Here is an 11,479-nt window from a genome sequence, read left to right as displayed (position 1 = left end):
TTTCTCTATATTTTATCCTAATTGAACCTTATTTTTGCCGATTTTTTTCCTATTCTATCGTTTTTAATAAATGTGCTGATGTGCTAACAGACTCACTGTGTCTAATTTTCAACAAGTGTTTTGCACAAAGGAAATTTCCGGAAATATGGAAGCAGTCTTTTATATTTCTAATAGCCTGAATCTGCGGAGCGGCAGAACGTCAGAAATTACCATGGCATCACTAGCCTTTCGGCTAGCTCTAAGCTATTTGAGATTATAGCTAGCGGCATCATCCTTTCCCGCACGAACAATTACTTCTCTACATCTCGACATGGACTCGTGCCGAGTCACTCTGTATGTACTCATTCGCTAGAGTTTACTTCACAGTGTATCTTGAAAGCGGAACAAAAAGCACAAATTGATTTCATTTACAGTGATCTATAAGTCACCAACACCACTGATCGTATGGATCACGGAATACTTCTGCGTAAAATTTCGGCACTTGGAGTTTCTTGTCGATTCACTGAATAGTTAGGGTCATATCTACACGGATGAATCTTACACATTAAAGTCGGTGCATGTATATCATCGCAGTTTACCAATAATTCAGGACTGCCGCAAGGAAGTAGCATGGGCCCCTTGCTATTTATGCTGTTCTTCAACGACGTCACTCTATTAATACCATACCAGTCAACTTGATTTTATCTCCAAAATTGGCCCTGAAATTAAGGATCCACACTGCTGGAAAGCTATTTATTGCGCTCTGGTTCTTCCACTACTGGAAAACTGAAATTTGGTTTGATTAGGACTCATTTTTATTCTAAATATTTTCCCAATTTTGTTAAAAAAATTTCTAATTTTCAGTGGATGGAGAATTCGACAAAAAATGATTATTTGAATCGATGAACATCCCTCACATGAACATACACTATTCACCTGCGTCGTCGATAATGCATCCATCTGCTTTGAATTATATCATGAACATAACCTCCATGTGAACATCGGTATTCGTTCAAAAATTGAATATTAAACATTGAGTGTGGCTGATTTAGCGGTTATAGGATGCCCGGGGATGTAGGAAAGTAATCAAAATAATATCACCACGAAAAGAGAATAGTTAAAAATAGTGTTAGTTGGTTTAGAAGCAGCAGAAGGTGTTATTTCGCACTTTGCGTTTCACACGACATTCGTATATTCAGCGATGCTATGAAGCGTGAATGTATGTGGCTCATGAGTTATAGGCGAATTGAACCGTTCGCATCTCTGTTTTCTCATGATAAAATCGTTATGCGAATTTTCCAGCTTCTGCTGATTTTACATTAATTTTGCACCGATGGCTATTTTTTAACATAATTTTGTCACTACTTCTGCTTTAATTTTGTCCTTTGTCCCAATTTGGCACTACTTTTGATACGAATTTATCCTTCTTTTGTATTAATATTATCCCAATTTTGCTTGAGTTTCTAGTTCTTTTTTTCAATATCCCAATTTCGCTTGAATTTGCTCTATTTCACTCTCAATTTTTGTCTTAAATTTTTGTCTTTTTTTAACAAAACTTAATTCTAGTTTTCTCTACATTTAGCTTACTATTCTATTAATTCTATTTAAATTTAATGGAATATTTTACTTACATTTTTTATAATTTGGTTCTTATTGTGACCCGTTTTTTATTGTCCCAAATAGCATAGCATAGCATAGCATAGACAACCGTACATATCATGGGTGGCTGATATGATGTACCCGTAAGTACACCATACACCTGGCCATGTCCTTACGATTGTATAAATGAGTACGTTAGTTGACCACCTACTTTAAGAGGATGCGCAAAAACTCAAGCAATCTTCATAGGTGTTCTTGTACCCAGTATATACGATATCAATAAAATAATAAAAATAAAATGAAATGAAGCATATATGAGCAAAATAGAACAATCTCACCATCAAACCTTCGAATGAAAAAAAAATTGCATCAGTTTCCATCATCCAATATCCAATAACTAATTTAATTTTTCCTTACGATATCCATGTGCATTATTTAAGCTTGTTACGATTAGAGTCTTAATTGTACAATAGTAGGTGCTTGAGCTAAAACGAAACAAATAATTAAAATAACATATTATACTTACCTGCTACCACGGCCGTGTAGCTCAGCCGTCTGCATCTGGGAACCACGCGGCATCACACCTCCTTGCTTAGCTACTCAATAGAGTATTACCGGGTATGGCTACGTGGTGGCGCTAGGTAGGAGCTTGGGCTGTTGGTCGCTTTCTCGTTTGCCTTCCCCATTTCATACCCACCCGTTTTTTATTGTCCCAAATTTATCAATATTTTCCTATAATTGCATTGCAATTTTTCCCCACTCTGATCTATTATCATCCTAAATTAGTACTAGTTTTATCCTAGTTCCAGCTAATTTTGTCCCAATTCGACGTAATTTTGTTTTGATTTTGTTCCAATATTGTCCGATTGTGACTTAGTTTTATTCTAATTTTGGCCTGATGTTAAAATATTTTGTCCTGATTTTTTTATTTCACTCTAATTTATGTCACAATATTATATTACATCACAATAGATCAACTATACGGGTCGCAGTTATGAGTCCATACAGAAAAAAAACTTAATATTATTCCAATTTTGTTCAAATTCAATCCTAATTTTGTCCAATTTTTTGTTGGACCAACTTTTATCCAAAGTTTTTGTCCTAACTTCGCCGAAGTTCAAATAATATTTTCTGCTAATAATGTTCAATTTTTTAAACTTTTATCGTGAACGCATAAAATTCCTATCAGCTCCTAATTCCGATCACTCTAGCCAACTGGTCGATTTTTTGAAAATTGAATCAAAAATCCTAGTCAGCAAAAATGCGCATAATCAAAACATGCATGACTATGATTTTTGATTCAATATTCTAAAATCGACTTTTTGAGTGATCGGAATTGGAAGCTAATACGCTGATGGCAATCTAAAACGTTATGATGGCTAGAAGGGAAGCGACCAGCATGAAACGGTTCCGTTCGCAGCCCTCCAGCAGCTCGACCGTGATAAGTTGGTGAAGCAGTTTACCTCAATTCACACTCAAAGGAACTTCAACCTACCGCTATCGTCTCATGTAGGGGGATCGTGGGAGCAGTTGATCCACACTGTCAAAGAATACCTGGCCGTATTACACAAGTTGCCAACATATGTCTTTGTTTGCTCAAGTCAACAAACGGTTTGCTGGTCACTTTAAGAAATAGAAATTGTTCCGAACAAGCTTGTGTTCCTGCTATCGTCAAAGGAATGAATTTTTTGCCTGCTGCAATATACATCTCACCTGGCAGAAATAAGATTGTCAAGTTTATCGACGAGCTTATCCTCGCAATCCGTGAATTACGTGACAAACGGCCTTCAGACGAATGAATTCTCATTTGCGGTGATTTCTATCTGCAAATTCTTTGATTCAAGGGAGAGGATGGAGTACAATTCTCTCTCGCTACCTGCTGCTAGCGCTTCTGTGGTCGATGGATTTGAATTGCTGAACTTGAAACAAGTGAATCCACTGCGTAATTACCTCGGACGAACACTGGACCTAACTTTCTGCCTTCCTGAACAAGAGATCTCCCTGCTTCGAACCATTTCCTGTCCTGTCAGTTTCGGAGTTGCACCTCTAAACTATCGTCGTCATTGGCGTAGCTAGAGGGGGTGCCTGGGGTACCAGGCCCCCTCCAGAATTTTGTAGGCCCCCTCCAGAAATTTTTCCCATTGGAATTTTAAAACCGGAAAAAAGCTCAGTGTACATGTTCCCGCTGCGTAGATATTTTCTTTTTCACTAGCCTAGCCTAGTAACCACCCCGGGTCATGCTGTTTCAAGCAGTCGTCTCCATTCAACTGCATCTTGGGCCACTCGTCGCGAATTTCCCGGTCTCAGAAGTCGCAAATCACTTTCGACCTGGTCGACCCATCTTGCACTTTGAGCCTTTCTGTTCCTGATACTGGTGCAGTTGTTAAAGAGAACTGTTTTCGTCGCACTGTAGCATACTGACTTTCACCACCTGAAAATGGCAATCTCTCCAAACAGGGCATGCAGCTCGTGATTCATGCGTCTCCGTGATTCAAGGCGCGTACCGTCCACGAAACACATCACTCGATTCAAAGCTCTGATCAGCTGTAGCAAATCGCCAATTTGCCAGTTCAAAAGTCGCAAATCACTTTCGACCTGGTTGAGCCATCTTGCACGTTGAACCTCCCTGTTACTGATGCTGGTGCAGTTGTTACAGAGTACTGCTGTCGTCGCACTGTAGCCTTCTCACTTTCGCCAGATGACGATGGCAATCTCTCCAAACAGTATTTGTAGCTCTTGATTCATACTTCATACGATTCCGCTATTCTCCGCTTTCGGTTTGTACTCCGCTAAACATTGTCCGCAGCACCTTACGCACGAGCATGGCAAGGGCGCGTATCAGTGTCACGGCTTCAAGTCCATAAAAAACAACTGTTTTTCGTATGTTTTATTTCCTTTAAGTCTCTTTCTTTTATGTATTTGGTCTTCGACGCATTCATGTTTAGTTCTCTCCTCCTAGACTCCGCGTTCGTCTTTCGATCATCCCCTCAAGTGCGATGTTGACTAGCATACAAAATAAACCGTCACCTTGTCTCAACCCTCGCCGCATCTGCAAGGAACTCGACAGTGTCCCCGAGGTGCACACGAAACACTTCACTCGATCTAATGTACCTCTGTTCAGTTGCGGAAAACCGTGTTCGTGCACTATCTGCCATAGCTGGTCTCGATCGACTGTATCGTATGTTGATTTGAAATCAATAAAGATGTGATGCGTGAACACGTTGTACTCCCAACATTTCTGCAAAATCTGTGGGATGGTAAACATCTGGTCCGAGATTGCGCGGACCCTTATGAAACCCGCCTGGTATTTCCCTACAAAACGTTATCGGTGACAGCCGGACAAACAAGATGAATGAAATTTTTTTTGGAAGGCTCCCCCTAGGTCCCCTCCAGGGAAATTCCCTAGCTACGTCAATGATCGTCGTATTGATTTTGATGCACTTGTAGAGCAGCTTTCGTCCCTGAATTGGACTACATTATTGGACGAGATCGATTTGGCTGATATGACACAGAGGTTTTACGATACTATTTGCACTTGACTGAACGAAAATGTGTCTAGAATTAGACCTCCTTCAAAATCTGTAATAGTGAGCTGCACAAATCGAAACGGCATCGAAACACAAAGCAGAGACCACTGCGTAATCAATGAACATCGCACAATAAACGTGCGTTCAAATATGCCAGCGACGCACACTTGAATATCTGGCTAAATAGTTCTCTCTAGAAACCATACTACAAGCTTTTGGATATTCGTAAACTTCAAGAGGAAAAGATCTTCCATTCTTTCTAGTGTGATCTTAGGTGAAACGGATTCAGCAACTGTTACCGAATCTTGCGAATTGTTTGCTGATTATTATCGGTGTCCCCGATTGTGCTGTTGATATGTCAGTAGACCAGAATGGTCTTATACGTTCTGTGAAGACCAATTTGATGGATTTTACTACTACCTGCATCTCACATATGGAAGCTGGAACTCAAATTGACGCTGTGTACACAGATATTAAGGCCGCTTACGACACAGTAGATTATAGAATACTCTTACACAAGCTCTCTAAAAACTGGGTGTATCTGAAACACTGACTTCATGGTTGAGCTCGTATCATACAGACCGTACTTTACGTGTCAAGCAGGATTTCACAATTTCACGTGCATTCTGTAATACTTCTGGTGTTCCACAAGGTAGTAGCCTGGGGCCTCTGCTATTCGCCGACAATGCTATTCTGCTGGGTGTTGAGGCCTAAACAGAATGCTGCGTTAACGCATACGTCAGCGTCAATTTGACAGTAAAGCAATGGGAAAACTGTTTGGCCCTTTAGACACCTTTACTGATTGGTGTAATAGAAACAAGCTCACAATAAGTCTTGCCTATTTTTAATAACAAGCTCATGATCAACCAGGCATGGCAGTTTGAATCATTTGTTGCAAACGAACCAAATTGAATATGAGCTGAAATGAATCCGATCATGCCTAATCTATTTGTTTACTCTCTGACCCTAACGAAACGAACCAAACGTTTGCTACTGAGCGAATCTGATCCGATTTTATTTTGCTTTTCATCTTCTCAATCGTTCATGAACCGAAAATGATTACAATCATCATTTGAAAAAGCTTTAATTTTGCTCCAATAAGTTATGTAACTTCTGAATAAGTTACATAGTGTTTGAATATTTGAAACATATGGAGAATAATTACAATATATTTTAATAGCAGAAGTGTGAATACCATAGAGTTAAAACTGAACGATCGGTTCTGATCCAATCAAAATTTTTTCATATCCCTTTTGAATCATTTCTCTTTCGAGACTGATTCGTGCACATCAAACAGCGAAAGCGAATCAGTACAGTTCTGGATCACTGCTGAGCGTTAGCGGTAGTAATCTTTTTACCTTCGGCAACTTATGATCGTAAATCAGCGATGCTCACTTGAGTGAATGACTTTTTCCATCCTTGTGTTCAACTAACATTATACCACAGACAAACAGACATAACTCTTAGAAGAAAAATCAACAACAATTATCGTACCACACATTTTGTCTAAACACTAGTACCATTTATGAACGACATTCCCAAATATCAAGGCGGAGTGTCCCTCGAACTAGCAAGTATTTTTTTAGTGGGGACATCCCCTTCTTTCGTTAAAAAGGCCACTTTGACCAAAACGAAGACAATTCCGATTAAGCCTAAACTTGAAATGACGGTTTAATCGGTACGAGGAATGGAAAACGAGTGTTATGTCTGTTTGTCTGTGATTATACTGACTGCTGTTATCTCTATCCAGCTTTTTACGCGCTATAATGGCGGACGCTATAAATTGTGTTCGTAATATGCGAACAATCTTTTTGACAACTCTGCATCCATCAAAACTGGACACTCTTCTCCTGTAAGGCAGTGTTGCTCTTTCTTTCGTTTACGTAAAAGAAGAAAAGCAATAGTTTTATTTACATTTCGCACATTTTTGCTCTCCTTCTTTGGCGCAAACGAAAGAAAGAGCACGGTAGTGTTGCAAGAGAAGAGGGCCGGATTTGATGTGTGCAGAGTTGTCAAAAAGATTGTACGCATATTACGAACACAATTTTAGCGTCCGCCATTATAGCGCGTAAAAACCTGGATAGCTTCGCAACAACTTCGGTTCATCACAAAAATTTTCCGAGACTTCACAGATTGGTTGTACTGCGCGTTGGTACACCCAGTTTATGAAAATGCTTGTATCATGTATCATAACCTGTGTTAGAAAAACACAATAGAACGTGTCCTGCGAAGATTTGTTTGTATTACCCTGGCGTCTACCTTACAATCTCCACCGCAATGTAGACCGATACCACCTTTTGGGTTTGGAGATATTAGAGAGTCGTCGAATTCAACAAGTGGAAGCCTGACAAGATTTGTTCTAGATTTACGTTCCATCATGAATCAAGTTTCAGATGAATCAAAGAGATACAAGTGCAAATCTTTGGACGATATAATTGTAGACAATCCCAACCCCTCACGGACAGATTCTGATAGCGGTGAGTACGAGGCTAGTGCTGGTGATTCAGTCGAGTTAACCTGTAACTGTTAATGACAGCAGGTGCCCAAAAATGGCTGTCTCAAGGGCAGGGTCATGGCAGTGCATCAAAGAAATGATGAACGAGTGGGTCGAGTTAGCATGCAAACAGCTTCCGCGGATATGAACGACCGGTATTGATCAGAATCCACTTCAAGAAGTATCTTCGTCCATTGGGGGAAGGTTAGTGATGACTGCGCCTTGTTCAGATACAAATCGCGGGGGCCAACCTCCGATTAACAACATTGATCCAGTATCGTAACTTCACCACTCCACTGTGTTTTGTTTAACAGTGTAGTGCTAGAGAAACAAAAATGATAATATCAGTGTGGAAAAATGTCAGAAAAACACGTTCCAACCTTCGTACATGCAGCCAAATTGGTATGACTAAATAGCAGATCAATATGTAGTGCTCTCACAAGATTTAGCGTTCTTTGTTACAACATCAAAGCAAATAAAAATTCAACGAAAAGTAGCTATACTTCATGACAAAATCACATAAGTCATACAACAGGAGTGTTCTATCTTCCTTCAAGCAGAGGGGCCAGCCAACTCGGGATAGGCGATTATTTGAACATCAGCCTTCTTTCATCAGTCTATTGTCAAAGGGTTATAAGTATAGACATTAAGCCTCGTCACTGACCCGAAACTGAGCTACCGACTGCAAGTAGGAGATGCTATCACACTGTGCGAAATATCTAAGTCTTCCATAACCCTTTTTGTTTAGCACTTCGCAGCCAAGTAATTCCTTTCTTGGAAATTTCGGATGGAAGCGTTGAAAAATATTTTCCCCATTCGCTGAATTTCTTTTGAAGCATCGAATAAAAATTCTTTTACCGAACAATAGGATTAACCAAAAACCACAAGCTCTTAACTAAAGTCACAAAAAAGGCATTTTCGGCTTAGTGAGCAAGAAAAGGAATCGATTGAAGGCTAGAAAAAGGAAGGTGTATTAATTCAGGAAAACTATTCTACATGGAAGCCTTTGGACCTCAATATCAAAGTTCTAGACAAGACTGTACCTATGCTTATTTCAAAGCGTTCAAAGCGAAATACAGACGCGTGTCATGATCTAGAAATACAATGTTGACATTCGCGCTAGTTCAGCTACAAAATTCTGATGCGACATCCGAAAAGCAATATAAAACAGCAATGATAAGTGGAACCTGAAAGTAACAATCTCTGATCTGAAGCATGGAAGGATTTTAAATTGAAAAGTTTGAAGAACTTGGTTAGAAGTATGCCCATAAACATTACCCAGGAGCGTCTGAAAATACTCAAAGAACTGAATCAAATATGAATTTAAAACTTAAGCGGCTATAGAAAATATTCATAGTGTATTCTATTATTGAGTGTAGTTAAGCTTAAGTTATTTAAACGCCTTTCTTCTGCACTGTGCATTCTATCCAACGGAAATAAATTGTTTACGTCGACGACGTGCTTCTGTTCAAGTAGGTACTACATACATGATTATTTTCAATCTCGTTTCCCAAGTTAATTTTCATTTTTCACTTTTGTTACGTATTAATTATATGGGTATTCGAGACGTACAACAAATTGAATATACATACATGCAACATGCAGCCGGAGCAGCGAGCGAGCGCAGAAATACACTGAAGTTGCCAACTTTCGCCACCTCTTGTCGCAAGTTTCATTTCTGGCTTTTGCTTTCGCGATATAATACACGATGAATTTCAGCAATTCATCAGTTCAGAGTGCAGCAGTCGTCTCACCTTCATTCGCCATTTCTGCAGCATCTCATGCTCGCCGCTACTGCTGCTGCACTGACGGGCACTGATGATGGTGCACTTGAACATTAAGCATCAGCATTTTAGAGAGCTTTAGCCTGAACCAGAGCGCCGATGTTGTTAGTGACAGTGCACCGGATTCCGGCGTCTGCAATAACTTATAGTTTAATGGTGATGATCGTGATGTTGATGCCGCCGCTGCTGCTGATGATGACGAAGATGATGATGATGATGATGAATCTCTCGACATAATTAATGGCTTTCGTAATTACCACAGCGTGAACACAAAGCTTTCGTATACGATGAGCATAACAAACGAGGGTAGATAATATTTGTCCTGTCGGGGATGTGTTCACTTAGGGAAATCTTAAACGGTCAACATGCTTCGACGGACAATCATTTTACGAGGAAACGTGTTGGAATCATTACGTCAAAAATATGACTTTTCTGTGATTTAACCAACGAAGTTGACATTCTATCCTGCTGTGAAAATTCCCCAACTTTCGGCTATGTACGTTACAGCAATTTGCTTGTCGCCTATCACGAGATAAACCATGTTCAAACATTTGTTTCGTGGCACGGATGTTGGTGGTAGGTATAGAGTTAGAGCAGTGCCTCGCTATACGGTTCACAGCCAAGGTTATCTAGCATCGGATGGAAGGACATACAAGTGTCCACTTGTAATCTTGCTTTCGCGTGGAATAATTGTTTATGATGACATCTTGATGTATGTCACTGTGCAATTGAGGAAACAAGAAGCTGCCCTACAACTGGAGACAGTAATAATTAAATAGGAGGACAATGTTTATACGGATTATTTTTCTTGTATATGTTGGTCAAACTTTAGCAATACAATTTATTCTATAACTCGTTGAATTTATTACAAATTTATCAACAGAATTTTTTTTATACCTCATTGATTTCCTCTCGGAAAGCAGATGATTTACGGACCGACGACGCTATTGTCAATTGAAATTTTACTGACATCAGCTGGAATGAGAAAAAAAACCACGAAAAATTGCACAATTCACCATGCTTCCCCGCTTGTTTCACGCATAACGATTCAATTTACATTTCGGGCATGAAGAAAAAACTATGCCGAATCCGTTGTGCATTTTCTATGCAAATCGAACGGATATAGAAATAACACGACTTTTTCGAATCGATGCTATTCCAGCGGGGGAAATGCATCAGTATTTCATACCCGACGAGGTTTTTCCACCGGTGGTGAGTCAAATTTTCTATTTTTGAAATCAACGCCATGTATCAGACGACGAAAACGAACAGGCAAACAGCTCACCGAAACATGCTGCCAGCCCAAGCACAAGCACAAGCCATTCGACATTGCGTTCCGTGCCTTCAAGAGCCGTTTTCGGTTCCCTTCTGAACGGACGGTGTGGAAAATTTCGCTCAATTCAGCATCATATGTATTTGGCACGTTATGATGTCGAACCGGCGGAACAGCTGCCCCCAGATTCGTCGGGTTTTCGGCTGCCCGAAGCGAGCTCAATGCTGTAGAAAGAATGACTTGAAAATGCTAACCCAACGACTAAATCCAGCATATCGAGCTGATTTCTCTCCGATACGATATGGTGTATAACAGTTTTATTGGCTCCGTCTAATGGTTTTACACAACGGTTCGGATTTTTACTGCCATAACGAAAACAATTAAATGACGTGTGCAGCATCGAGGCGAATGATCTAGGATTGCCATATGGACAGCAATTTTCACTCACATAAATTCGATGAAGTTGGATTTTTCCCCGGCCACATTCACAATGCTGAGTGCTGATAATATAATATTTATTATTATTATGAATGTTGTAACAGTATTATTGAGCATCAGCATTTTAGTGAGCTTCAGTTTGAATTCGGGCGCATCGATGTTGTTAACGACAGCCCGTTGGACTCCGGTGTTTGCAATAAATCATAACTTAATGGTGACGACATCATCATATAGTTAACTACTTCCGGCCTATTAAGTAACAGGGTTAGAGGCTATTGTGAACTGCTCATTAAATTGCCGACTGGTCTTTCAATTTCAAATTGAAATCATCTCAATCCACCACTGTTTTATTGTCGAATTGAATAGTGTTGTCGACTTTTTTTGG

Source organism: Sabethes cyaneus, chromosome 2 (genome assembly GCF_943734655.1).
Source record: "Sabethes cyaneus chromosome 2, idSabCyanKW18_F2, whole genome shotgun sequence".
NCBI classification, from domain to species: Eukaryota; Metazoa; Arthropoda; class Insecta; order Diptera; family Culicidae; genus Sabethes; species Sabethes cyaneus.
The sequence above is the reverse complement of the archived record's forward strand: the minus strand, read 5'-3'. Positions refer to the sequence as shown.